Here is a 24,419-nt window from a genome sequence, read left to right as displayed (position 1 = left end):
TGCCTCAAGATATGAAGTTGTTTCTGTGTACCTGAAAAGAACTGAATTAATGTCGAGAGTAGTTTAGGCCACTTGAATCAGAGAGGCAGGTGGGGGAGACATCACTAGTACAAACGCGTTGCTGATTATAACCATTTCTTATAAATGCGGCCGTGGTGCCTTTATTCATCTTTATTCATCTTCACCATCGCTTTCCCTCCATGGAATTGAAAGGTCTCGCTTTGTACTTAGATCTCACGGTAAAGCAGCGGTTCTTGGTCCCACCCTGATGATGCCTTTCATGTGGGCGACTGCTTCGGCGCGATGGAAATTATGCTGGCGTGAAGCCTGAAGCGGATTCGATCTTGAAGTACATTCAAGACGTGATCCACGGGAGTCCCATCCTGTACAATGACTGATCGCAAAATTCATCAATGAATTTCATCCTACGGCATGGTCACCAGCGGTGAACGTCGTCGGCTTCCCAGCTCTCATAACGAAGTGGTCGATGGTCAGGAATGCTCTAAACATCCGTATTTCTTGAAAAATTACGCAAGGAGGCAGTCAGGCAGAATGCAGCGGCTAGCGCCGGTATTTTGGCGGTAGGGAACCAAGGGCGGGGGGGGGCAACGAAGGGGCGATGACGACGGGTAGTAGTGGCGTAGATCATCGTATCCAGCTGAGGCCACGGCAGTTTGGGTTGCAGGCTGTGTTGCGTGCTCCAGGGTAGCGTATCGTACTGCTCCCGAGTTGTAGCGACGCCTGCCTATTGAAGCTCGACCGACGTTACTTATTGGGTAGCATGGCTTTGTCGGCGGGCAGCAGGCATCCAGTAGACCATGGCGACCAAACAAGGGCGGGATTATTTATAGTGCGAAACTTGCACGGTTTATTCAAAGGTTGATGAAAGAAAATTAGAAGAGCATGAATTGATCAAAAGTACATTTCGGAGCCCCTTAAATAGGCTCTCTACAATCGTGGGAGGGTTCTTGCTTCCGTCGAGGTCACGTGAGCAGCACCGAAAGCCTGCTGCAACGAGGAGGGCTCTTGCTTCCGTCGACGTCACGTGACCGGCACAGAAAGTCAGCTGCAAGGAGGAGGCCGTCCTGCCTCCTGGAATTGTAGACGCTTGTCCGTCTCCCTTGCGCGTTGCTGGTTCGTGGAAGTTCTCCTTTTGGTCATTCCAGGAACGGGTCCCTCTAAAGTCGCACACACACACACACGCAAAAGAGGCCTGTACATTGCAGGGCTTCCGCCAGACCGGCAGCCACTCGAAATGGTCATGGCGAATTAGGAAGTCACGCTTCATTTCGACGAGGCCTGGTGGAAGAAGGTCGGGTGAGAGAAAGTTCTTTCTGCGCGAGGTGCGGGACGTCAACCCTAAAAGCATCTCCGGCGGAGGAAGAAGATCCCGACGTGTAGGGGCCAGCAGCCGCTGTGCGAGCGATCGGCGTTTCAGTAGCAGAATTCCCCTTAGAGGTGAGGAACGCTTAGTTCGTAGCTGGTAGATACCTGGGAGTTGCCATCAGTCCCCGTGGCCGCTCTTGTGACTTTTCTCCCTGGTCCGGTCCGGTGAAATTGGTCTTGCAAGCAAGTCTCGCAACTTTTCGTCTCCTCCGTGGGTAGGCAATCACCCCAGAACAGTACCGGACCCACAACCACAAAGCAGCGAGCACAAGGCCACCCTCCCCCCCAAGACAAACCCGGCTTTTTAAAAAAAAAAAGAAAACCCGCTACACCTTTCCCATTCTATACGCGCGGCCCTCCCCGCTCAACACTAAAAACAACCATTTCTTTAAAGCGTTAAGACATGGTTAATAAAACCAGCTAACAATCGGCTACACTTCGGAAAAAAACGTATGAACGAATGTACAAATGCCACGGCAACCCGGGTGAGCATGAGGCTTTCGTTACTCTAGGGGCAACGACTCAAACCGCCGGCATTGCCGTTAAGCTTACCCTTCTTGTAGCGAATATCGAAGCTGTACTGATGAAGAGCCAAGCTCCAGCGCAAAATACGACCGTTTTTCGTACACATGGACTGTAGCCCTGTGAGGGGACAGTGGTCAGTCTCTATGGTGAATCTTGAACCAGCGATATAGCAAGCTAGCTTCTGCACCGCCCATATTACGCAGGCGCATTCCTTTTCTGATGCACTGTACACTTCCTCACGAACTGAAAGATTTCTACTGGCGTACAGTACAGGGTGTTCGTTTTCGTCATCTCTCTTTTGACAGAGCACAACCCCCATACCACTGTCGCTGGCATCACGCTGAAGAATGAATGGCTTAGAGTAGTCGACCGCGTTCAACACTGGCTGACTCGTTAGTGCGTTCTTCAGCATACTAAAAGCATTTTCTTTTGCGTCATCCTGCTTTACCGTTTGTGGTTCTGTTTTTCTGAGACCATCCGTGAAAGAACTCGCAATCTCGGAATACCGCTGAATATATCTTTGGTAATAACCCGCCAAGCTAAGGAATGATCTGATGTCCCGCTTGGTGCATGGTTGCGGGAAGTTATCTATTGCGGTCAGTTTAACCTCAGAAGGCCGACGATGGCCTTGCCCTATTACATGACCTAGATAAGCTACCTCCGTGCGGCCTAATTGGTATATGGAAGCCTTAACAGTCAATTTGGCCTCTCGTAGACGACACAGCATGGTTCGCAGATGCTGCATATGGTCGGCCCATGATGAAGAAAAGATTGCTATGTCATCGAGATACGGAAGTGCAAAGTCCTCCATTCCTCGTAGCACCTGGTCCATAAGGCTAGAGAAGCAATACTGCGCATTCTTCAATCCAAAGCTTAGGACTTTCGGACGAAAGGGTCCCATCGGGGAAATAAATGCCGCAAGCCTGCTTGCCCTCTCGGTCAACTGAACCTGCCAATACCCTCTGACTAAATCGAGCGTAGAGATGAAATTAGCACTGCTCACTTTCTCAAGCCTTTCCTCGATATGTGGTATTGGGTAAGTCTGGTCCTTCGTGATTAAATTGGGCCTGCGGTAGTCGATACATGGTCGCGGCTCCTTTCCTGGGACCTCAACTAAGATAAGGGGCGAGGTATAATCACTCTCTCCTGGCTCGATTACGCCTAGCTCTAACATCTTGTTTATTTCAGCGGCCATGACTTCACGCTGACGAGGTACAACGCGATAAGCTTTCGAACGAACTGGGTCCGATGAGGTTAACTAGATGTCGTAAACGATCGCAGTGATCCTGCCCGGTGTGTCTGAAAATACGTCTTTAAATTCAAACACGAGTTCCCTCAGTTCAGCCCTCTGATGGGGATTCAACTCCGCCTGTTCTACTAACTTGTCAATGGTCTCGTCAATGTCTTTTGCCTCCGTCACTGCTCTTAACACTGGAAAGTCGACAGGCATCTCCTCAGGTTGGTTATTCAACGAGGGTTTCGGGATCATTACATTTTCCCCAACTTCAAAGCGTCGCGTGCGAGCCGTCCTGTCATAGTAATGCTCAGCATTGCTTTACGCCTTACGCATTTCCTGCTCAGCGATCATTGTGACAGGGCTTACGTTCAATAACGTTCTGCAATCTGCCTCGGGGGACATTTCAGGCTCCGCTACTTTCCTGACCTTTTGCTTAGCTGGTGCACTTTCCGCATTATCCCCTATAGGGCTGTCCTGTTTCGTGCTGGTTGACGAATTCTCCGTCAAACCTGTTTCCTTCACCACTGGACATTCATACACTGCCTTGGCCGCGAGCTCGCTTGCCTTTGGACGAGTTAGGGCTAGCACTGTTCCCTCACTGAACCCGACTCCCTTGCGTCGTAGCAAATCCTCTGAGTTGTTAGAAAACAAATACGGATACTGTGGTGGCAGATGTGCTGAGACGGCAGCTTCAGTGTCCAGTGCTCCAAAAGGTCCTTCGATATGAATCTTGGTCACAGGAGACAAACACTGGAGGTTTCCACGGCTTGCCTTATCCAAGCACATTTTCGCGTGAACTGGCCTTCCTCTACGTACGACGGATGCACCACGTCCATTGTGGCTGCTGAGTCGCGAAGCACCCGACACGTTTTGCCGTTTACCAAAAGGTCTCGAATGTATGGTTCTAGCAAGTTCACATTTTCCACGTTACTACTTAGCGACATCAACACTAATTTGGGTTGCTGCACCCCATGGAGATATGCCTCGTTTGCTGGCAGTCGTAGCAAACTACTGGTTTCTTTGCCTCGGAAGCCTTTTTTTCTTGCCTTTCTACCCTCTGTTCGGACGACTCCTCTTTTCCTTCGCTGTCCTCGTCGCTACTTTTCACTGAATCTGATCTTTCCTTTGTTTTATACCGACTCGACTTTGACCATCGCTTTGGCTTGTCGGGTCTGTATTTATTCATCTCCTTCTTAGGAGCGTCGTTGCCTTCGTCCGCACGGCGAGTTACGTACTCCTCAGCGAAATCGGCCGCTCTCGTGATAGGGTCTACGCCTGGCCTATCCTGAACCCAATGCTTGATGTTTACTGGCAGCCGGCGGTAGAACTGTTCTGAAGCAACGCACTGCATTGTCTCTTCGGCGTCGCCGGGTGCACCCTCTTCTCTGAGCCATTCCTTCAGGTTTACCTCCAAGGTGTATGCAAAATTTGAGTATGACTCGCTTTTGATCTTCTCGACTTCCCTGAATTTTCGCCTGAATGCTTCTACTGATAACCTATACTTTTTAAGCAGATTCGCTTTGACTTCATCGAAGTCGTCTGCTTCTTCTTTCCCCATGCGGGCAATGATATGAGCTACCTCACGTGGCAGTAACGTAAGCAAGCGTTGCGGCCACGTGTTTCTCGCGAATTTTGCCTTCTCACACGTGCGCTCAAACTGTACCAGAAAAAGACCTATGTCCCCTCCTACTGCGTTGGGTGCCATCAAGTCTGTCATTCTGCGCTCGTTTTCACGTGCCTCTGTACTAGGTATTTCAGTATTTTGAGTTTTCAGGGGCTTAATCTCTAGGCGCTTCATTTCAAGGTCGTGCTATTCTTTGGCCTCACTTGCTGCTCGCTTTTCTTTGGGCTCACGTGCTGCCCGCTCGCGCTCTTCTTTGGCGTCACGTGCTGCCCGCTCGCGTTCTGCTTTTTCTTCTAGGCGCTTACGCTCTTCCTCTGCAATGCTCTCTAGGCATTCCTTCAGTTCATCGCCGTCTGCCCCGATCGCTTCGATCGCATAAATGATCTCTGGCTTTCTCATTGATTCGGCAACTTTGAGGCCCAACTCTTTGGCCAAGCTCACCAATTCCGGCTTCTTTAATGCCTTGAAGTTCATGGGTGCCCTTAATGCTGCTAACTCTTCACTCTATAACAACCTTGACGTACTCAAAACTTCCGTCAACGGTTACAGAAAAATCTGCACTGCACTGTACTTTCCAAAAAACATACCTAAAGCCTAGTGATATCTTAGTGAAGAAGAGCCTTGCACTCACCATATGCAGTCATGAATCCAGACACCTTCCTTCCGAACGTTATCACCAGGACGAAGAGACTACGATATCGTAGTTGTCGTCCAAGTTAGGGTCTCGAGGATTCCGAATCCCCTGGATTCGGAACCCTGGATTCGCTGCCAATCAGTTTGTTGCGTACTCCAGGGTAGCGCATCGTACTGCTCCCGAGTTCTAGCGACGCCTGCCTATTGAAGCTCGATCGACGTTACTTACTGGGTAGCGTGGCGTTGTCGGCGGGCTGCACGCATCCGGTAGACCATGGCGACCAAGCAAGGGCGAGACGAATTCTAGTGCGAAACATGCACGGTTTATTCAAAGGTTGATGAAAGAAAATGAGAAGAGCATGAAGTGATCAGACGTACGTTTTGGAGCTCCTTAAATAGGCTCTCTACAATCGTGGGAGGGTTCTTGCTTCCGTCGACGTCCCGTGACCGGCACAGATAGTCAGCTGCAAGGATGAGGCCGTCCCACCTCCTGGAATTGTAGACGCTTGTCCGTCTTTCTTGCGCGTTGCTGGTTCGTGGAAGTTCTACTTTTGGCCGTTCCAGGAACGGGTCCCTCTAAAGTCGAGCGCACACACACACACACACGCACACACAAGAGGCCTGTACATTGTCGGGCTTCCGCCAGACCGGCAGACACTCGAAATGGTCATGGCGAATGAGTAAGTCACGCTTCATTTCGACGAGGCCTGGTGGAAGAAGGTGGGGAGAGAGAAAATTCTTTCTGCACGAGGTGCGGGACGCCAACCCTAACAGCTAGGAACTTCTTGTCTCATGGGATGCTGCAGTTATATTGTGTGGTTCGCATTTATACACGTCTCCTTTATTGTTTTAGCTTGCGATAGAAATCCTGCGACGGTCTTTGGTGGGTTGCGTATCAATCCAGGGCGAATAGTACTTGCATTACACCCGAATAATGAAACAAACTTTCGTCTCTGAGAAGCTGGGCTTGGCGTTTAAAAAAAGACACGTGATTTCTTGCACAAAGACGGCGATGTCGATGATTTGGTCGCTGCACTCTCGTATCCGCGCAGCAACATACCGGCTATTTTTCTTCGGACGACATTCGTGGAGGTCCTGAGGAAGCTGCTGCAAACCAAACGCCACGTCGTTAGTGATAACTCTCAGTTCTCGAACCATATGAGATCACCCTCTTCGATGAAGAGATATACATATGCAGTTTGGCGTCGCTTTTCAGGCTGTTCAACGTAGTCACTTTTTTACTAGCTGCAGACTGCTCCCAGGCTCGCACGACGAAGATCTCCAGAGGATTGGGGGCTTCCCTTCATTGCTGCACCGTGATGGTTGCAGGGGACGCTGGAGCTCTCAATAAAGCGGCTGACTTGGCTCTAGTCTTTCTGTTAATGTTCTATATCAGGTTAGGGTCCATACTTTTTCGGAATGTTATCTCACTGAGGCTTTCTTGCTGGTCGTAGTCGTCCTTGGTGGGGCGCTGATAGATTAGTGTTGAAAAATTCCTGACTTTGTCTTGAAAATTAGCACCTCCACCAGATGTCACGACGTAGTGGCGATGAAGGAGCAGAAATACCACAACAAGGATTGAAAAAAGAATGTATCTCTTTAATATGTGAACTTGTGGCGAGAAAGCAAAAGACCTTATCGATTACGATAACGGCACGCGCAATCGGTGGTCATCAAATGTAATCGCAGTGCTCAAGTCTGTCTGTTATTTGTACATGCATCGTTTCAGATGTAACCATAGAGTTCCCTACCGTTACTAGAGGGAACTCTGGCGTTGCGCTCGTTCAACCACCATGAGAATGATGCTTAGTACATGGATTTGTCTGATCTTCGTGCTTCAGGCTTCAAACGCTGTTGTGGCTTCGTTTATTACGCTTTATCTGGGCCCAAATTGGACTAACTTTTAATGTAATTCATACTTTTTCTTAGTGCAGAAGGCATAGTAAGACTCGGCAAGCACGCCTAATCGCTGCCATTTGAATTAGTTCTGCTCGTCCGTGAGCCCGTGGCGTTATGGTTTCAATATCGGGCTTCTTTGTTATAGGTTATGTGTTCGAATCCTGCCGTCGTACAATGTTAATAATGTTTATTTAATTATTTATAACGTAATACTTTCTTAAATATGATCACTTTGCAATGTCACAAAGTAGTTTAAAGCCAGAAGGACACCGTTTAGGCAAATCCGTTTACTACCCATCATTCCCATGCTGGCTGAACTGTCCTGTTTGCAGGTTCCGTAGACACTAGCGCCACAGTTCCCTCTTGTAGTTATATGAAACTCTGTGGATATAACAGCTATTAACTGTGTTCACTTAGATTCCAGATCATATAACTCTCTTGGCATCGCATTTGCAATCTGATTAGACACGGCCCTATTGCTACTGAATTGGCGACAGTGATCACGAAGTTTCGAACACAGAAAGTGCGTCTTGCAGGAAAGCAATATCATAACTACCATGACAATTCTTTCAAAACGATCAGGTGGCACAAAATAAAACAACACATGTACCAATATTGGAATGTCCAGCAACTAAGGAAAGTACCGTACAATACAACATGGCTTAATTTACCAATTTCCGTGCAAAAAATCAAAATGTTTAACAGGTGATGCTCGTAAAATGTTTGCCTGTGTAAAACGCGAAATTTTCTTCGTGTTATGCATTTTCAGTACACGAAGGGTAAAGATGAACAAAATTTCTAGCATGCGCGACCACGAATCTGGTGCAACAACAACCTACGAGGTTATCCTACTTGCCATTCACGAAAACTCCCTGGGCAGCGCTGAAAGCTATAGTGAGTGGGGTGCATGAATAAGAAGACAAAATAGAACTCTGAAAACAAAATTCCTACTCAATTTCTTTAAGTACAAGCACTGAAGGAGGAATCTGCGGCAGGGCACCGATTGCTCAGAGGCTCCACTGCGACGCGCCCTGTATAACTGAGAAAGCTTGCAGATATGGGTCTTTCATCCAGGTCTTACGCTGCTTCCAAAGGCCGCGCGAAGCTTGTTTCAACCGATGCGCCGGTAAAAAAAAAGCGGGGCCAATGTTCCTTTCTGCGATTGATCGGGGCCGGAAATCTAACAATGTTTTCTCTTGGGTCCTCGCGGTCAACATGGTGGTGGCGGCCTTTTGTTGTGTGCGGCGCGTAGAAAGCAAACATCACGCTGCTGCTGACGCAACCTGGGCGTCTCTGCTCTCTGAGAGGCGGCAGAGGCTCTGCCAGTCCTAGGCGGCAAACGCCAGGGCTTGAATCTCCGTCGGAGTGCCAGCGAGGCGGCCAGGCCGTCTCTGCCAGAAGCGATAAAAACTCCGTTTTATTCTTGTCCGTTTTATTCTTGTACGCGCGCTTTACTTTTGTCCACCTTCTGCGAACGTAATCCCCTTCGGACCGGAAGGCTTATCTGCCGCAATGGCGACGGCTTTACCTGGAGAACGTGACTGCTGTCTCCCCTACGCAAGCGATAACGGTATCACGCACGGCGGCCTGCCACCTTCTGGAATACGCCTAGAGAAAAAGAAAGGATCCACGGGAAAAGGAAAAAAAAAAAAGAGGCGAAAGAGAGAGATAGGGAGAGAGCGAAAGAGGCTCGCAATTGAGTGCGGATTTTCCAAAAGGAGTTTCAGGACACCTCTTATTGAATTCTCAATCCACGAGAGCGGCCCTGTTTTTATCATTCTAGGAATGCTTTTATTGTTTGCGCTCCCGATCGGCTCAGTGGAAGCTGCAGTGCGTGCCTCCCGAATTCATTTCCTTCTTTGGAGGTCTCAGTATCATCGGCTACAGTTAGCATTGCTTTTTGCCTCACCTATGGTATTCAATGTGTGGGTGTGTGTGTGTTTTTTTGTTGTTGTTTTTCTTTTTTGCCTTGTCTCCCAGTGGCTGCTAATCTCCTTTTGGCAGAGGGTAAGCACGCGTGCAAACAGGACACATTTCTGTTCAGTGTGTTGTGTCGAACATTTACTCCGCGTGGGCAATGCGCACCTTCAGTACAGCCACGCGACATTTCTGTATTCTCTTACTTTTAAGCGCGACATAAAGAAAAAAAATGGCTCAATAAGCTTGCGTGGGTGAAATTTTCTATTCGTCCCTAGAATGATATATCATAAACTGACTTGGCACCTGTAAGACCGTTTCCTACATGCACAAGGGAGTTTAATTTTCGATCAGCTACTCTGAATTACTGTGCGAACAAGTAAGAAGGCACAAAACACAGAAAGATATAGAGGATAAAGTGGTATTCCAGATAAAAAACAGCGATTCTTGTATGATTTGTCGGTTGTTCAAGAAAGGGTACGAACAACTCATCTCATTCAATCAAAAGAGTGCTTGTTCGAATCTCCCGATGGTGAACCTGCTAGCATGCTCAGTGTTCTGAAGTTGCAAAAACGGCACTTTGAGCTCCACGCCGTTCATCGCACCAACGTCCGAGCCACCGTACTATCTCCCGGCTCCAGAGGTGTTCTGTTAAGGTGCGGGCGGCTTTTGTTGAGTATATTTTGTTCTACGGTGTACCATCCATAGTGCAGAAATGTCAGCACGCATTTGCTGATTTTAAGGCATCTGCTTTTATAATGACTAAATTTACACAGTCACTAACTAATGTAACAAACTACACAACGTTTCAAGAAGTTAACTTGTCTTCGTTTTATTGACGAACGCTTATACTATTAGCGAGACATTGGCACCTGACTGTGGCGTTTTCGTTTATTAAGCCGAAACGACGTTTCTACACGCGCGGCTTCACAACGCGCTGTCTCAGTGGTCATGGCGTTGGCGGCCGCATTTCGATGGAGGCGAAATGCGAATACGCCCGTGTACTTAGCTTTAGGTGCACGTTAAAGAACCCCAGGTGGTCAAAATTTCTGGAGTCCTCCACTACGACGTGCCTCATAATCAGAAAGTGGTTTTGGCACGTAAAGCCCCATAATTCAATTTAATTTAAATGGCCACGGCGTTCTCTTGCACAGCACGAAGACAAAGATTCAATTTCTCGCAATGGTGACTACATCTTCATAAGGTGGAAAGCGAAAACATTCATGTAGGTACCTTAGGCTGAGGTGTAAGAGCACTATCAATGGCGAAAATTGATTCGGAGCCCACCATTACGGCATCCCTCACAGCCCTCTGCGCGAATTATGGGAATTCATCTGTATAATTCGACATAGGTCAATTTAGCCTGACGAAAATCGCATTTGTGCCCCAAGACGTCTTCTACGCGGACACAGAGTCAATACTACAAGCGTCGCGAATACTATAGTGTGAAGCGTAAACGCCAGTGTAGGGGACGAACGCTCCTTCTTATAGCTTCTAAATGCAAGGCTTACGACCTAGTAGTCGTGCCTTACGGCGCAGCTTATGCCTTCCGCGACTGTCGATGTGGAACATACACAGGCCGACAAGTGGTTAAGGTGAGACGGTCAATCTTAGATGCCACCCGTATTTTACTCAGCAGCATGAAACCTCCGGCCGTTCCGAGCGCCCCGTGGGTACTGGACGCCTTGAGTATACTGCTTGCTAGTCTTGAGCGACAGCATGAGCCGAGCATAGATGTTGTTAAGATGTCAGGCCACAAATACGAATGACACGTCGCCATCACAGAGAAGACCACATACAACATTCAGTGCAACCATTCTTCATGCCCGTGTTTCTACGAGGGCGCGCATCGCGTTTGCAGCGAGCTCGTCCTTTTTTACGGTGTGCATCATTTGGCCTGGAGTGAATTTTGCGATTCCAGTGACCGAAAAGTCCAACCTATCCAGTGCTGCGTTACAACTCAGTTTGTTCGTTTTCGGTGAAATGTATACTATGACTACACACATATATTTGTAGCGACGCCTCTGCTACTTCGACCATGTCAGCCGACACTGTGGTGATACCAACAAGACCGTTGACTAGTAAAATTAGGCAAAACACATTAAAAAAATTCTGTACCAAAATACGAGTAAAACTAGTAAAAATTCACCTACGACGTCGGCAACTACCGAACTCGTAGACCTGTGTGGCGCCCTTTGGTTTGTTGATCAAGAACGTTAGAAACAATGGGCAATTTTGTCACTCAAAACCACGAGTACAATATCAAAAGACCATTCTTCGAAGTGACTGCCAAGATCGGTTGTTAGTTGAAATCATTGAGCTCGTGAACATGGCGCCAAAACAAACAGGTCACCAAGTGATATTTGTTACGCACGTGCGTGCGTAACAAAAGTAAGAAAGACGCTCCACAGTTATGCTGAATTGGACTGAATATCAACAATAACTGTCCCCTGGCGAACTGTACACAGCGTAGAAACCATATCGGCATTCACGCTTGCTCAATTTTGATTCAGTACTTATCTACAGCTCTCCCTGGTATTCATCTTACGGTTCTTTTTGTCATTTAGTCGTAATTACACCACAGATCACAAAGTGGAGTTGCTAGAAAAACAAAAAGATAAAGAGAAACAAACCATCAATCAACTCCTGCTCGCTTTAATAAGAATTACAGACTTCATCTAATTTCGGAATGAAAATGAAACAGTCTCTGCTGATTAAAAAATGCCTTAGCAGGGAAAAAAAGCAATACATGTGTAAAAAATTCACCCACGATACTCCATAATGCGAAATGTGAGCACTGCTCTATACGTGTTTTCATTTCGCGTGTCAATATATTATGTTATGATTATACAGGTTCATATTAGGAAGCGAACGCTGTGAGTAGCGCGCTTTGTTTCCATAGACTCGACGCGCGCTACTCTGGTGCCATATCGTAGCCATCGTTGCCGCACAGCCCGTCTCGCGCGGCACTAAGCTTTTCTTTTCACGCTTTCGTTCCAACAACGACGAGAGCGGCCCTTCGTCGAGGGTAATCGTGCCACCAGTGTCAGCGGCGACAACAACCACGGGAGCGTCGGATTACACGTAACTACTCGCCATGACCCCTTGCAGGAGCAACGATACATGTCACATGCGCTGGGTACCGCGGACGAGCGTAGCCACCCTGGCCCCACCTCGGAAGCGCAGATGAGATCGCCCACGCGGCGGCGGATGCCGGGGCCACCGGCAACTCAGCGCATGCGCAGGCTGTCTCCCTTTCGCTCCTTCTCCGCTTTCTACCTCATGCTTTCCCTGTAGCCTCCTCCTCCTCCACTTCCCTCCTCGCTCGCTCTTCTTTCATTTTTGCCTCCGGGTTCGCTTTCATCTTCCACCTGTTCTCGTTCGCTCGGTTATGATATATAACGCCGCCGACGAGGCACGCCGACGCTCAACGCAGGAACGGGTGCTGAAGAGCTCTAAAATAAAAGCGAAAATAAATTAGTAGCCAGTCCGGCTTCCTCAAAGCAACGAGCTGACTTCGGGAGCGTTTATTTAGCGAAGCGTAATAACTGCGAGATTTAATAATGGAATAAAATACAAAGATTACAAAATAAAATGATCCAAGAGAGAAAACGAAGAGAAATAATGTGGAAGTAACGAAGAGCGGGTAATATCAAGACACGAGTGTGCAGAAAACAAAGAAAGAGAAAAAAAAGTGCGGACGCAACGCACATGTTTTAAACTGTGTGAAGCGAAGCTTTCGTGAAGTAGTTCCTTAAATGCGGTAAAACTAAAAGCGATGCGTACAATTGCCGTTATTGTGATCAGTACAACTTGCAATAGCATGGAATGTTTATGTTTATGAGCCGTACCTATGACAACCGTTCACTGAAAACGGCAGTTGATGCGAATGCATGTTGTGGAGACGTTGACGCAGCGACGTCACGAGGACGAAGGCGATCTTTGTAGAGGGAAGAATGGTAGGGACCGATGTATGGGGTGACGCGAGGGACAACGGTAAGGCTGAGCGTTGTTTTTCCCGTTTCACTCCAGCGTCCCTGGCCTAATGGAAGCTGGTGCACGTGCACATGCTTTTGCGCGAGCGTGGTGTCGCCACGCGAGACGCGTGCCTATGAGGCAAGACAGCACCAGCAGCCATGGGGAGCAAATTCCGGCAGTGTTCCCCAAGAAGAAAGCGTCGCTTTTAAAAGACGGCATAAAAGAAAAACAAAGATTTTGGCAGAAGGTAAAGGCCAGAAAAATTGTTCAGGTTGTTATTCGAGCTTTTTCTTTTCAGTAAAAGTAGTAAGCGAAGTATGTGGCACTGATAGATAGTTGTTAACACAGATAGATAACAGATAGATAGATAGTCACGATAGTTGTTAACACTTTTGTCTTACTTGTATTCCTCTTGGTGTTGTGTTCTTCCTCTTTGTGTCGGCGTAAATTGGTCGTTGTCTATTTCGGAGGAGTAAGTTTGGTTCTTTATCCTCAGATCACTTTTTTCGGAGCGTTCTGATGCTTTGATGGTCATTGGTGGATGTAATTCGGGCACCGTCTATTACGAAACCTCCAAAGCCGCTTTGTGAAGAGGATCTGTCTGCGGCCTGCTTACAAGGCTCGTTGCATTAGTCCCCTTGGTGCTCCGGAGTTCAGAAGAGTGCAGAATTCTGACTATTCTCGACCTGCGTGGCAATGGAGCGATGCAAAGCCGATGGCATGTATGGTCACACCAGCAGTGTTTCGAAACATTTGGCATGCTGTGGGTTAATCGCAGAAAAGACACGGGAGGGTCGCGCAAGTCAGCCACTGGTGAGTATCGCCACTCCTTAAAGGGACACTAAAGTGAAAAATTCAAATGCTGATACTTGGACCTTCATTTTCTCATCTAATAATCAAACTATTCTTTTTAAATAACTGCCTGCAGAGTTCTCAAACAACGCTTCATTATTCTAAATTGATTTATTGTTTCGCTTTAGTGTCCCTTTAATCTTTCTTGGGAAGCAGCATATGTAGGGGTGTACAAATATTCGAAATTTTCGGGTAATCGATCTAATAGGTACTATTCAAAAATAGGAACATTTTTCGATTACTTTTTCGATAATTTGCGTCGTCCACTGTAAACGATCAAACATGAACTTGAAGCAAAACTTCTGTAAATTTCACCCCATTCACACTGGACAATATAACAATGGAGAGCTCGCTGCGTCACTCAGACAGCCAGACTTTTCGGCTAACACGATTACTCGCAATAAAATATTGTTTAAAACACCATTCTTCAATGGGTATTGTTTGGTACTAATAATGAAGGGAGGACGTGAGCCTTTTATTGGATTAAATATGAATACGTTTATTTCAATATACTTTATAGAACAGTGGCGCCATCTGCCGCGACCATTCCAACTAGAGTAAGGTCGTTTCCTTTTTCGGTATGCCATCAACGCAGACAGCACGCACGCATACAATATGACTTACTGCGTGGAGTCCGGGGGACTTACGTATAACACGTACTTTAATCAAATAGTAATTTTACAAAAAAGAGCACTTCGAGTAATAACACATAGCAAACACACAGATAGATCCGCTCCGCTCTTTCGTCACTTAGATATTACACCTTTCTTTGCTATGCGGGATTTCAAACTAGCTTGTGTGGTTATACATATACTAAACCATAACAGCCCACTATCATCATCTGTTTTTGTTTATCCATCTCGTCCAACTAGAAATTTTTTCAGTTGTCGTTTTAACCTTCCAGCTGTTAATAATGTGTACGGTAAAAGAACTATCGCCTATGCCACTGCTAAAATTTGGAACCAACTGCCTGCTAACTTAAAAGTAAGTCAATTCTCAATCGCCGATATAAAAAAAATTTTCCGAAGCCAGCAATATTCGACTCCACTATAAGTCTGTGTTTTTTCTTTCATGCATTCTTCCTTTTTTTATTCTATTTATTTTTTTTATTTTTTTATTTTTTTTATGTTGTCCTCCGAACTACTGTATAATTTCTTAAGCATTTCGCCTGCCTTCGTGTATAACTGTATTATAACTGCTGTTACATGAATCCTGTGTAAAATACTGAGTTGTCTCGCTATAATTATTTTTTCGCACTTCCTGCATGGGCCCAAGTCTAGCCGAGAAGGCTAAGGGCCCAGATGATTCCCATGTATTTCTTATTAGTCGTTTGAATAAACTGATTTTTGAATTTAATTTTTTTAAAATTGAATTTTAACGCCATAGTGTTAGGGCTCCGTGTCGCAGAAAATCCGGCGTCGGCGTCCGGCGTCGGAGCATAGAGAAAGGCTTCAACCAGGGTGGACACTCCCATCGACGCCAGCTGCCGAATTGACTGCAGCGCCCAAAGCCGCCGATATTAATACCTGAACCACACTTCCGGTTTCGGTTTCGGGTGCGCGCGTTTTCAACGTTAGCTGGAACGCATTACGCCAGCTGCGCTGATCGGCGCATTTTTTTGCTTCTACTGCTCAACCGCGAGCGGTCTTGGTGCGGAATCGTTTTATTATTAAGTAAAAAATGATTGCGAACGATATTTACAAACCTCCACCGAATATGTGCCACGTGCAATTTCATAAAGAACACGCAAGACGTCTTGTGAAATGCGGAAATGTTTATTTTACTCTATATAAATGCTCGTTCCGACCTTTTTGTGCATTCATCCAACATTGTGGCACCAGGTAAGCAGCAATAGTTCCCGTACGAAGCTCCACCGGACGGCGTTAGCTGAAAAAGAAGTAAATTAGAAGCATGTGTGATTTTGGTATTGAGGCCTTATAGGAATAATGCGTGTAGAGGCGAAGCATGCGAGAGTGGTGAATGGGCGGCATTGCAAACAAAAGCAATTTGCTTTTATATAAATGGCGCAGAAAACACCAGACTCGTGCCGAACAATACCGTGCATAACATATCACGATAACACCCGATTTCCATGCATTCCCCCATTCCCGGGCCTTACTTCCTGCACTTTAAGAGCACAAATACACGGGCGATGGCGTGTTTCCAAAAGAACTTGGCTTCAACCAACGCGACAGTACGCTACGTGTACACAGAGGTGGCCACAACACAGGCTCTCAACCAGACCATGCTAGACGCTTGCAGAATTCTTTCTACTCGCACTCAAGACAAACGCTTGGGTGCAAAGCCTGTTTTCAGTCGTTCAGAAGACATAATTTTCGAGTTACCAGTTCCTGGTATTTGAGCTCCTTGGCGTTATTTTTGCGGTTTCTACCAGTGCACGCAATACATTGCCCTAATATCACTCTTGGCACTCACTCGTCGCGTTTTAACGCGATAACGCTATCGGGCGCCGTGTCGCAGAAAACCCGGCGTTTGCGTCGGACGTCGTTCCGGCAAGAGGATTTTCGAACCACTCATAACCAGGCCCTCCATATGGTGCAAGAAAGCTACTAAACTAATTGCATTTCTCAAGCTAGAATATGCAGAAAAGTCGTAAAGTATGACTTACACACAACCCAGAGATATGATAGCTCTTGGATTGTAATTTGAATATGCGAGAAAACATAATTCTGTTACGCGAAAACTCAAAGAAACCTCTTTTCCAGCGTTGTTACCATTCATAGTCCAGAAATGGCATACGCCATTTGCGCGGGCCTGCACCCGAGGGTCTTTGGGCCCACGGAGCGGCGCGCCCGGTTTCTTGAAATACCTCTAGATGGTGCTTGCCTCCGCCACATCGCGGCCAACGTAACAGGCCGCGTTTCTACCAGAAAGCCCGCCTTCGAGCACAACGTTCACGGGCAGCGTTTTCCGGTAAACGTTACGGTTGCATACGTTCCAGTTGCCTGGAAGCGTGAGTAGTAGTCAGGGTTCTTCGAATGCTGTCGCGTTCCACTGTTAAAGACGAAGCTTAAGTGTCCACCAAATTTTTCGACAAGCGTGAGCACCGAAAGAAGGTATATGTTGTTGCGGGGCCATAAAAAGTGTCACAAGCTTGTCCCAATAAGATTCGGTATACGCCAAACTAAGTTTGTCACCACGGCCGAGCTGCTTTTCGCTGCGTCACGACAGGCGCGGAGAGTGTGTCTCAAAATTATCCGAAAATGGAACGAAATGAATTACGATCATGTTGAAGGTCACAGAAAACATCACGAACTTGTCCCAGTAAGATTCAGTACACGCGAGAAAACTGCCTCACACAGCCGAGCTGGTTTTCGCTAACTGCGTCACAACACCAGGCGCGGCGAGCGCGGCGAGCGCGCCCAAGAACTACCAAAATTAGGTACAATAATGCCAGACCCATAGAAAGTGTCGGAAACATCTCCCAATACGAGTAATTAACTCAACTGCACCAGGACGGCCGATCTGTTTTTGATAACTGCGTCACCAGTGTAGGTTTCCTGCTCTAAGCCCAATTGATTGAAATGCGTCGCTGACTATCAAACAATATTTCTCACCTTGCCGTAGTCCAATAGCGCAGTGGCGCCCTGTCGAAGGGCAGAAGGGAAGCAAGAACACGCCAAGAGCCGAACAAACCAGGCTAAATCCATAAAAAATGCAGGCAGGCGGGTTGCTGAACGGGCCAACGCTCACATGCGCAGCCGGCCTCGCTGGCTTCGGCGGCGTGTTTGACGCATGACGCAGGCATCATGCGCGTCATTGGCCTGTCACTAGGAAACACAAGTAGGTCTCAAAGTATAACTTAATTTTTATGCAGATATTTTTAGTTTAGCCGGGAAATAATAAAAAAATAAAACAATGCTAACCTTATCTCACTTTTTTCGATGCTCGCTACAGCAAATGGTCAATATTAATACTAGCGTGACACATTTCCAGTTGCCAGTTTTCGCCGAGTGTCCCCTCTTATTGAATTTATTTCTCAATTGTCAGATACAGTTTCAGCCAAAAATTTTTTTCTAAACCAACCATATGCAGGCCCTCCGCGTGGTGCAAAGAAGTTACTCAACTAATTCAATTTCTCAAGCTGAAATACGCAGAAAAATCGTAAAGTACGACTTTCACACAACCTGCAGACATGATAATGTCGGACTGTAATCTGAATATACGAGAAAACATAATTATGTTCGCGAAAAATCAGAGAAAGCCCCTTTCCGGCGTTTCTACCATACATAGACTGGCCATGGCGTCCACCATTTGCGCGCGCCGGCGCGCGAATATCGTGGAGTCCACAGAGAGGCGCGCCCAATTCCTTGCAACACCTCCAGATGGCGCTTGCTTTATCCCCAAGGACGGACAAGTTTTGAAGTGAGAGAATCTCACAGTAAAATTGGTTATGAAGAACGAGTGAGGAATATATGGAAGAAAGTAAACTGGCTGGGAGAGTGTTGAGGAACTTGTACAGGAAAAACATTGCTTCACAGTGGAGGAAAAGAACTAGGAAGCTTACCAGCAAGTAACGGCCTGTAGCATGAGCAACACAGCGACAAAGAACGTCAAGCGGAAAGTCAGAGAGGCTGAATTAATCTCATGGGTGGCGGCAATGGAAAAGAAACCTGCCATGAGCAACTACTTAAGACTAAAAAAAAAACGAAATCCGGAAAGACACAATCTATGTTAACTCAAAGGGAAGCTCATTACTTTTTGAAGTGAGATCAGGATGCCTTAGAACACGCACGTATAAAGCGAGATATAAGAATTAAGAAGAAGTATGTGCTTGCTGCGGTAAAGCTATGGAAATGACGGAGCATGTTGTGTTAGAATGTGGAGATATCTGTCCAGCGGTCAATTTAGGCACTAATGGCCTCCTTGAAGCCCTTGGGTTAAGCGACAGCGCGGGGAATGTCCGCAATAGAGATTTGTAAGAGGGGATTGGAAGATTGGCGGAAGAAAAGTAGGCAAACGACAGAAAACGGAGACGTAGAAAAACGAAGTTCACAATAAGGGGTCAGGAAATTTGGTTATGGAAATTCATCGTGGAGTTTCTTTCTTTTTCTTTTTTTTTCTTTTTTGAGCTAGGTAGGACATTAGGCAGCAAAATAGCAAGACCTTGGTGGAACAACACACCACCCCGTTCCAAAGGGGACCCTTATAACATCCATCCATCCATCCATCCATCCATCCATCCATCCATCCATCGCGGCCCACTCAAGAGACCGCCTTCCTACCAGAAAGATCGCCTCCGTGCATAGCGTTCGCCGCCAGTGTTTCCCGGTAAGCATTACGGTTACATATGCTACAGTGGAAGCGTGAGAAGCAGTCGGGGATCTTTGAACGCTATAGCGTTCCACTCTTAAGGGCGAAGCTTAAGCGTCCTCCAGATTTTTCTTTTATTTTGTAGTGAAAGTATACACATGCATTAATCGGCCAGCAAGGCTGCCTTTCTAAACTTTATAAGATAATGTAACGCTGCATATGCTCAGAAGAGCGCTGATTTTGCGAACAAACTGCTTAGTTAATTGTTACGAATACTCCCTTTATGCTCTTATTAAAGCATATTTTATAATGTGCAGCGTAATGCAGAAACTTCCTAATGTTTTAAATAGCAGGATATAAAATGGTTCGATTTTAATGGTGAGTAGGCTATACACCATCCGCAAACTAATCAATATTCGATTCTATTGCTACTGAATCCACTCACAAAATCTATTCGCACACCCCTACGGCCATATCATTTACTCTAGGGAGGGTTTCCAGAGAGTCCCTTGTGTCGCTGCTAAGGTCGCATCTAGTGGGCATTCTGTCTGGCGCTGAGTTTATTGGCCTATAATCAGCTTGTACATCTCCATGCTAAGATGTTTTTCAGGAAATTGCTAACATTGTAGGAACTTTTACAGTGGAGCTGTTATAGGTCTACCCTCCCGTACGTTTTTCAATGTCCGTGCCTCAAAGCTCCCGCTCCCTCTATGAGGAGACAAAGCAAACCAATAAGGCATGCACTGACACCTGACGTAGCAAGAGGAAAGCTAAGAAACCACCGAATACATAGTTTCATGCAGTAATTACCAGAGGGAACTCTGGCGCTAATGTCTACGGGAGCTGCGATGGGAGCTGTTGAGCCAGCATGGGGAATTATGGGAAGTGCATGGATTTGCCGAAACTTCGTCCTTCTGGTTTTAAACGTCTCATCGAACTTTGTAAACTCGTCATTTACAACAAATTACTGTGCAATCAATAATTAAATAAACATATTATAATGACAAGACATATAGCACGGAAGCCCGACATAGAAACGATTGCGGCACAGACGCACACATCTAAAACTGCATAGAATGCCCCTTATTAATTTCTTGCGGGCAAGCCAGCGTCTTTATTCTTTATTCATGTATTTCCCGGCTTTGCCCGAAGGCGCTACAGTAGGGGGGTTACAAGATTGAAAGAAATACGTCTTCGTTCACGCTGAACACTTGCTCAGACGTCAGTCGATTCCACTGAGCGACAGTTTTTACAAAAAAAAAAGAATTTGCATACAGGTTCGTCCTTGTCTGGTATTCCCTAATTTTGTACTTGTGGTCAGTCTGTCCAGACATATAATTCGGCACTTTTAAGTAACTTTCGCTATCAATTCCAGTTTTGTTATTAAATATCTGCTATACAAGTTTTAACCGCAATTTTTTTCGACGTGATGAAAGTGATTCCCAATTCAGCTCATTTTTCATTTCAGTGCAACTACAGTTGTGACCGTACCTACCCAAGACGAACCTGGCTGCTCTGTTCTGAATTTTTTCTAGTTTGTTGATCAGACACGTTTGAAATGGGTCCCAAAAAGTACAGGAATATTCCAAGATATGTCTTATACATGTTAGGTACGCCGTGCTTCTAAGGTTGGAATATGCACATTTTAAATTTCTCTGAATATAATTTAATGATACTGCGGCTTTGGCAACCACATAATCCACGTGGGCATTCCAAGAGCAGTCGCCCGACAACAGCACACCCAAATAGTTAGTAGTTGATTAGCAAACCCAGATATTTAGTAGTTGGTTTCTTACCTAAAGCATGATTCATTATATCGCAACTTGCATTAAGTATTTTTTTCTGCTTAGTAAAACACACATGGACGCACTTATTCGTGTTCAGATTCACCTTCCACATGGAACACCATTCCCGAATACGTTCAAGATCGGCCTGAAGTTCTAAGCCATTGTGTTCATTCTGAATATTTCTATATATAATACAGACATCTACAAAGAGGCGTATATTAGAGCTGATGCCCAAATGATTGTCATTATTATAAGCAAGAAATGAAAGAGGCCCCAGCACAGAGCCCTGTGGGGCGCCTGACGTGACTTCTAGATAATCTGACTTGGTACCGTTCAAGAGAACACAGACAGCGCTGTGAGAAGTATTTCTCAATCCATTGAAAACCACTTGAATCTATATTAATAAGTCGAAGTTTTTGAAGAAGCATAGAATGGGAAACAGTGCCCAATGCTTTACTGAAGTCTAAAAAAATGCAGTCGATTTGCCCTCTCAAATCAATTGCTGACGCTAGGTCGTTGTGGAACTAAAGACGCTGTGTCGTACATGAAAAGCCCTTGCGAAAACCGTGTTGACGGTTCGTTAGCAACGCATTGTTCATTAGGTGTTTCATTATAGTCTTGCATATTGTGCGCTCTATAATCTTGCAGGAAATTGATGTAAGCGAAATAGGTCTATAATTAGTAACGTCCTTTCTTGAACCCCCTTTTGAATTGGGACTACGTCTGCTACTTTCCAGTCTTGTGGCAACTGACAAGTAGATAATGATTTTCCAAATATTGGATAAAGGTAAAGTGAAACAGGGCGAGCACAATGTTTTAAAATTCTTAAGGGAGCGATATTCCTAAGCATCGAGATTCCTAATTCTTGAGACGCTTGGCGCGTTTCAAATTGGACACTTCGACAGGTTGAGCCGCTATTAGTAGTGACTGTGCGGGTTCGCAGAGTATTCTACAGATGCAGAAGCTAAAAGCCCCAAAATAAGTAAATTTTATACTCGGTGGTCTGCTGTGCCTCTTTCATCCCCCTCCCCCTTAGCACACATTCAGAGTGGAACGGCTGCGATTCTTATTTGACACGTTTTTACAATCTTATATATAAAAAAGATTGATTTATCAAACAATCAGGAAAAGAGAGTTGTAAGATAGGTGGCCCTTTGCTTGCAAAAGCCAAGTTGTTTAGTCCGGTTTTCAATGATCAGAATAGACGTTACAGCCTTTCAAGATAACACTGCTTCTACATCCATTTTGCTTGGTTCTGTCTTTGTTCTCCTCTCTCTTAACGAGTTCTTAGTTACCGTGCATTATATATACCTCTTTCTCTTTCTGTTGCATAGCAACGTTGATATTTTGGGGTCATCCTCTGTTACCTAGGGGCTGGTTCACGCGTCTTCTAGACAGTTATAGCCGACACAGATCATAGAGTCTCCTAAATAATTACTACAGGAAACTCTGGCGCTGCAATCGTTCAACCACCATGGGAATGTTGGGAAGTGCATATATTTGTCTGATCTTCGTTCGTATGGATCCAGACGTTCTTTCGGATTTGTTTATTACGCTACAGCCTTCAGTGTCGTAAATTTCGGTGCAATCTGTACTTTTCGAAGTGCCAGAACACGCTGCAAGCACGCACACTCGCTACTAATTGCAGCGGTTCAGCTTGACGAGGTGGCCCAACTGAAACGTGCCAAGCGTCTCAAGGCACTGACTCTCCCACAAAAAATTCGCAAGGGCGTTCTATGCTGCTTGTCGATGCATGCATCCGTGGCGTAATGGTTTCAATATCTGGCTCGTGTGCTGGAGGTGCTGTGCTATAATGCTGCCATCGGAGAATTTTAATAATGTACATTCGATTATTGATTATGTATTACTCTGTTGAAAGTGACGAGCTTATAAAGTCACGAAGCCGTTTGAAGCCACATGGACGACGCTTAGGCAAATCCATGTGCTTCCCATAATTTCCCATGTTGGCTAAGCCGCCCCCATTGCAGCTCCCCCGTAGACACTAGCGCCAGTTCCCTCAAGTAATTATTGTATCAAACTCTGGTACATGTGCAATTTTTCTTTTTCGCATGGGTTTTGTTTTTCTCTCGTTAAAGTACACCTCAAGGGCACTTGGGCACAATGTACAGTTCTGTGTTTTTTTTTGTTTTTTTTGACTGACAATGTTGCTTTCTTGCAACACCCATGTTCGCTTTCTCCTGCAATTCAAACCTTGGCAATCGTTTCCCGGCACATGTGCGATTGGAGGGATAGCAGTTCATCATCGAAGACGAGAGCCACTGCTACGAAGCTTTATTGAAAGAGAAAGGGAGGCACATTTCCTGGCGTATCGGCGAAACGAATACAAAGCGATCGTAGAGTGTACGACTGGTGGAATACACCGGGCGTTCTGCGCGGTGCACTGAGCCCGGTCCCGAGGGATCTAAAACTCCTGCGACGATCAGAAAAGGTTGTCGCTTCTCTCTTTTAAAGCAGCAGTAAAACACAAATATCCAGTGAGACCGTTAGCCGCGATCAGAAACGCCCATGCGTTGTCATGGCGGATGGCGTGACCAGATAGTAAATCGACTACATGCGAGTACAATGTTCGATGAACGTCTTACGACGCGCTTCTGGGGCCAAAAAAAAGCTGAAGGCCGTGGTACATCCAAGTCGCGAAGGACGAAGTCCAAGGGGATGAAGTAAAAAGATGCCCTGGACTAAGTGCGTCTCGACAAATAAGTGTTTATTCCATCTGTCACGTGCAAAAGGTCTGCATCGATACAGCGCCGATATGAGTCGTTTCACCAATGATTCTAAGCAGGTTTGAACATTTTCAGTGAACAGTTCAGCGGATATTGTACAGCAGGTGGTACTAATACTTTTGTAACATAGCGATGACACGAATTGTGGCGAGCCCGCAAAATAATAAAAAAGAGCGTGCGCCCCCTCTGACGCCGGGAACATTGCACTTCAGCGCGTGAGGCTGAGTGGGATGCGTTTAAGATGGAGCAACTTTGATGGATGTCTGTGATGTGACAGTATTCGATGCACAAGCCTAGCCGCTGAATAAATGTCAACCTAGTTTGTTCATTTGTCACTTCTATACTAACTTATGCAAGTTGCACAAATACAATTTAGCAGAAGTGATTTACTGTTCTTTTGCATGCAGGTAGTCAGTTCCGTTGATTGCAAGTCTAATAATGCACATGCGACTGGTTTCTTTTTTAAAAGAGAAGCAAGCAGTATGACTTTTCATACTTGTGGTGCTTGCTCTCACCTTCGCTTCGATCGCGAAGGCGCTTCTGCATCTTTTCTGGTTGTCGTT

The 24,419-nt window shown here is 46.0% G+C and overlaps 1 long non-coding RNA gene across 1 annotated transcript in view; it reads right to left on the bottom strand.

The window, feature by feature from the left end:
• Window positions 1–5,750, bottom strand: part of LOC142572622 (uncharacterized) — a 36,790-nt gene extending 31,040 nt beyond the window's left edge. Inside the window, exon 1 of the long non-coding RNA XR_012826114.1 lies at window positions 5,635–5,750. This is a non-coding gene — a long non-coding RNA (uncharacterized LOC142572622). The remainder of the gene's footprint in view (window positions 1–5,634) is intronic.
• Between the last annotated feature and the right edge of the window lie 18,669 nt (window positions 5,751–24,419).

This window comes from Dermacentor variabilis, chromosome 1 (genome assembly GCF_050947875.1).
Source record: "Dermacentor variabilis isolate Ectoservices chromosome 1, ASM5094787v1, whole genome shotgun sequence".
In the NCBI taxonomy this organism is placed as follows: Eukaryota; Metazoa; Arthropoda; class Arachnida; order Ixodida; family Ixodidae; genus Dermacentor; species Dermacentor variabilis.
The sequence above is the reverse complement of the archived record's forward strand: the minus strand, read 5'-3'. Positions and strand labels throughout refer to the sequence as shown.